Source organism: Periplaneta americana, chromosome 3 (genome assembly GCF_040183065.1).
Source record: "Periplaneta americana isolate PAMFEO1 chromosome 3, P.americana_PAMFEO1_priV1, whole genome shotgun sequence".
In the NCBI taxonomy this organism is placed as follows: Eukaryota; Metazoa; Arthropoda; class Insecta; order Blattodea; family Blattidae; genus Periplaneta; species Periplaneta americana.
The window spans coordinates 78,609,511-78,615,510 of NC_091119.1; positions in this window are offsets into that span (position 1 = coordinate 78,609,511).

Below are 6,000 nucleotides of genomic sequence, written 5' to 3' on the forward strand. Positions count from 1 at the left end.
AGATGCTACTCCTGGGACTAATGACAGAATATTCATTTCTGGACCACCAAAGAAATTAAGACATCCGTAACAAGTTACAATGTACACAATGTTACAATATTTTGGTACCAAGTTCCTAAGACAGGTGATGACATAGGCAGTTGCTAAGCAGTCATCACGTAACATGAAACTCAGACTGACCCCAGGCCGATCAGCATGTTCTCCTCACAGATGCCAACGGAGGAGATTCTAAACATTCGCCAATACGTACCTGGATGATCGTATCCCACTCGGCATCTCCGAAGCTCTTACATTTGTACTGAAGCCATGTCTTTAGTGAAATGGGTGAAATAATGGAGGAAACGGGAGAATCTTGAGGAAACTCTCATCCTCCGAGTTTGTCCGACACTAGTGACAATATAGTCAGCTCCGGGGTTCGAAGCAGAGTTCGTAGAATGATAAGCCCGAGCCCTGGCACTAAGTTACCATAAGGGCTAATATCATATTTGCTAGGAATAATACTTCATCAGAAAATATAACTGCAAGATAAATAATGTATGTACAAAACGTAACTTATTAAACTGATGAAATCGATAGCTTTCACATAAGATGTAGCCAATATTTTTAATATTCTTATAGTTTTCTAAGTGAGGACGGATATTTAAGTATTTCTGCTAGTAATGTAGTGAAACGTAAAGTCCTTCCTGTGTCCTGCACCATCATCGTCTGTAAAGAAGACATATTTTCTGCTCTGGAATACACACTATCTAAATTTTTGGCTGAAATAAACTCTCTTATCGTTGATAACTTGGGAGTAAATGGATCAGTTTCTTGATCTTAGTAATAACAGAACTGTAGAGTTTTTTCTAGAATACCAGTTTGAATTATATCCGTCGTTTTATTTTATTTTATTATTAATGAGTATAAAATTATTTTCTATCGTCATTAATTACGAATTATTGTTATTATGATGATGATGATTATTATTATTAGTAGTAGTAGTAGTAGTAGTAGTAGTAGTAGTAGTAGTAGTAGTAGTAGTAGTAGTAGTAGCGGAATGTTGAATTGGAAGGAGTTGTTTTCTTTTCGTCTTTCTTAAATAGTTTTCATGGCGTCTGACGACGTCATTCGCTGCACTTCCCTGTCCTGCAATCGCTGTCGGCCTTATTGGACGAGCAGTGTTGATTGGCTTGACAAATGAAGCAATTACTATAATTTGCGTTCGTTTCATTTTATATTCTTGTGTCGTGGTTACAACTTCCGAATCTTCCAGCACTTAGTTCTATTCAACACTCATTTCTTTGTGTGCCATAAGTATTGTTAAAATTTAATAATAAATCACTCGCAGCCGTGTCACAACTGTTTCAAAACAAGATCTCAGATCAGCATTTCCTGCGCTCACACCAAGCGGAAAATTAATTTTTGTGGCACACCTGCATAAGTGGACACTTGCTGTTCCCGTCTCTCTTTTAATTGTAATTCTGTACTTGAAACTCACGTATTTATTCGTCTTTTCCATCTACCATTTTCCTTTCAATGTGTTCTTTATTCCTCTCTCACCTATTACTTTTTCTGTTTCCCTTCATATCTTCTCAGTTCTTTTATTCGTTCACTTTTGTTATTTGCCTCCTGTTTCTTTACATTTCCTTTTATTTAGTTATTTATTCCCATCTTCTACTCGTTTACTCGACAATCACTCGTTCATTCAATTTTCTTCCGTTTACTCTTTCCTCATTACCTTCTGCTGTGTTTCATTAGACTGCCGCCATCTGCTGCCGGTAATCACGTGTAAAACAACTTAACTCGGCTGTAAATTTTTATGAAGTCTGTTTCACAGGAAGTGGCTTGTGTGGGAAGTAGTTGCACGCAAAATTGTTCTCGCACGCACACGAAATCTGTCACATTCCCGCACTGACCCTTACATTCCCACACTGGTGTATTTTTTCTCACTTAATACATAAACATTGCCTCATCACCGAATATCGAACAAGCCTTTGAGGAGGATCGCGCCTTCAGAAACCTATCAAAAATGTTTGAAGTCTCCAAAGCTTTGCGTAAAAGTTTGTTCCCGGAGAAGACTTTAAAAAGAAAAGTTTTTTTTTTTTTTTTTTCAAGATATCCTTCAAATGTTTAATTTGCGTTCGCTACAGAGCAACGCTAGAGAGTCGTGACTTCTCCTTCAACACAGTACGCATAAAATTCAGATCAGATCTCATCAGACACAAAAATTCAGATTCGTTTGAGCTGTTAAGGAGAAAATCCAATCAGCCGAACCTGATGGACAGGAGCAAACTTGGAATTACAGTTTATATGGTGTCAAGGGGATCATTTTCTGAAGCAGTGTAATAAATCCTTCTTTACGTTACAGTTTTCATGTCGATTTAGAATAGTATGCACACCATGGTGACAAATGAATATGTTCATTGCTAGAGTATCTCACCATGTATTAACTTAACCTAATCACCGTATATTTTCTACACATTCTCTACAAAGTACTTAGTTTTCCTCTTTAATATGATTGTATAATACAGCAGCGCCATCCTTCCGAGCTATGATACTAATTTAATGTCACATTTCTCCCCATTTGATACGAAGGGGGCTACCACTTCAGCATGTAATGGGCTTTTAGCAACAAATTAGTTAACGAGTTATAGACCTAATGGAAATTAACTTACTTGCTTACTTATTTACTTATTTACTTACCTACCTACCTTGAGGAACCCCAGGTTCATTGCCTCCCTCACATAAGCCCGCCATCGATCCCTATCCTGTGCAAGATTAATCCTGTCTCTATCATCTTATCCCATCTCCCTCTAATTCATTTTAATATTATCCTCCCAACTACTTCTCGGCCTCCCCAAAGGTCTTTTTTCCTCCTGTCTCCCAACTAATAATCTGTTTGCATTTCTGGATTCGCCCATACATGCTACATGCCCTGCCCATTGAATTTAACTTAGACATTCAATATTTTATTACACGAATTTGTTTAAAATATCAATAAAATCACAACAAAGAACACAATGTCCTGCCATCAATGCAGCTCAACAATACATTTAGAAGAATCCATGCGTAACTAACATTAATTTAATATTTTACATTTAGTCTCCACATGTTATGTTCCTCCAGTATACACACTCCCCTCTAATGCTAATGATGTAATTCAAAACTTGTGAGGGAAACGAACGTTGCGTCCTAATCTGGTACTGGTCTCTGGACGTACTACAGTTGGGGTCATTGAGAAGTGAGACAATTGTTGATTAAGATGAATGTCTCTTTCTTTATCTCAGGGTTGATCTTGGAGCACGAATGTGATTTTAAATGATCCTTTTGATCATTCCATTGATGACTTCTGCTTGATATTATCTATATTGTCTGTAAAACAAAAGTATTTACACCATCAATTTCTTAATATTGCAGTTGTGTTTTAAACATTAATAACATAATAAAGAGTTAAGAAGGAATATTCACATGAATTCCATAATAACTACAACTATACTGTACTAAGTAAATGAAACACATCAATCATAAAGAAAGTAATATCCAAAGAAAGAAAAAGAGATTGAGTATGACATGGTAAATTGGAATTGATATTGATGGTATCTTTAGCCTTATAAAAGTAATAAATGAACTAATCAAAGCAATATTATAGTACAAAGCAAAGTTACCTAGGTACTGCATATGTTTTAAGTGTAACTAATATTACATAACAAAACTCTTATTACATTATGCTTTTAAGGTGATACTGATGTGTAACTTCCTATCATCAGAATATTAAATTATTTTCTCGATATCTGCTGAAGCTATAGAGCTGACGTTTTTACAACACATGGACACATATCTTTTCCTTATGATATAACAGTAGTTGCTTTGTTAATTCATTTCCTTACAAACTTTAATTTTCCATGCTAATATTTTCAAAATTCGTAATGCACTATCTTCAGTAATACGTATTTACGATATATTAGATTTACTACATAAATAGGCCTATATCTCAAAATTTCACTTTTCTATTAAAAAAAGTTGAAAAAATTTTCTTTTTGAAGAAAAAGAAACAAATTTGTGAAAAATGAGCATTAAAATTAAAACTTACATTCTTGTAATGCACTTATACTTCTCAGACAAATCTAAAAATTAACATGGATACAGTTTTAATAAGTTCTCTTCCCATTCTCCATTTAATCTGTGCTGGCCATCCCTGTATATAGCTAGACCAAGCGGCATATACTACTTCACTCGTATGTCTCTTTCCTTTCCGCTGTAAAGCGCTCAGGCTCTCCTGAGCTCTAAAGCGCGCGCTTGCGCCTATGGGCATCGGTTGACATGACTGCCCTAAAGCTACACATTTCAATATTTTATTTGCAATCTGGACAAGAGAGACTCATATTTAATCGATTTTTCACGTTCATTCTAGATATCTTTTTAGATTTTTTCTTTTCTCTACAGTTTTTAACATAAATTAAATGTGTAATATTGTCATTATAATAGCTTTATTTATTAAATATTAGAAGAAAATTTCCTAAATGGTAAACATTATATAGGAAATTGTAAAACATAGCCTACTTGAATTGGTATAAAAATGATCCAGAATACATTTTTATTACACAGATTACATTAAATCTGGGATAAAATTTTCGTCGATAACAATGTACACGTGTGTGTATATATGTAAATTATATATATATATATAATTTACATTATGGTTTATTTAACGACGCTCGCAACTGGCGAGTTTATATCAGCGTCGCCGATGTGCCGGAATTTTATCTTGCAGGAGTTCTTTTACATGCCACTAAATCTAGTGACATGAGCCTGTCGCATTTAAGCACACTTAAATGTCATCGACTTGAGCCGGGATCGAACCCGCAATGTCGGGCACAGAAGGCCAGCGCTATACCAACTGCGCCACTCAAGGCGACTGTATGTATGCATTTTTATTTATTTAATTATTTATTTATTTATTTATTTATTTATTTATTTATTTATTTATTTATTTATTTATTTATTTATTTATTTATTTATTTATTTATTTATTTATTTATTTATTTACAACATGTTTCATTATAGTGAGTAATACTAGGCATGCATGTTTTGATTTGCTTTTTAGTACAATTTTATATCTATCACAGTAAATTAATATATTATAGGGTAAACATTGGTAATTTCGTGATAATTTCATGAAAACTAATTTAAAATGCAAATATGTAAATATATCCTTATTCCGATTTTTTCATCTAAAAGACGATAATTGCTGTACAAATCTGGAGACATAAAAGATTGGATACGTTCTTGAATATGTGCCAAAAACCACTTTTACAACTTAAGCTGAAAGGTTAGTTATTTCGTGATAACCTTGGTAATATCGTGATATTGCATTGATAATTTCGTGAGAGGTAGAAGAATTGTGGAAAAATTCATTAAAGTCAAATGAAATTCTCATTTATTGTTACAAAACTTCAAACATAGTAATTCCGTCTAATATTCATAGCAAGAAAACATAGATATACATATCAACACAAAATAAGAATGAAATCAAAGTAAAAATTGAAATTGAAAAGGGACCTTCTTTGCCCTGAAAGGGTGAACACTTTTATTGCGGACTTTACTATAGCCTATATTACTAGGGTAACTCCAAAAGTAATGCATAACGTTTCTTTAAAAATTATATTTTTATCCTACAGCTTTGCTATTTTCATAGAATGTAGATGCATCCTTTACGAACAAAATGTCACTTTTCCACATAATCCCTGCCCCTTTCAACTGCCTTACGTAACCTAGGAACGAGGGCCTGTAGACCAGCACGGTAAAAGTCTGGACCAACACGTCTGTGCCACTCTTTAGCAGCATGCATAAGGGAGTCATCTTCTAACCTCGTTCCGCGAAGGGATCCTTCAGTTTACCAAAGAGATAGTAATCGCACGGTGCCAGTTCAGGACTGTAAGGCGGATGTTTCAGTGTTGTCTATCCGAATTTTCTGATCTGGCCTGTGGTCTTGTGACTGACATGGCTGTGCGTTGTCGTGCA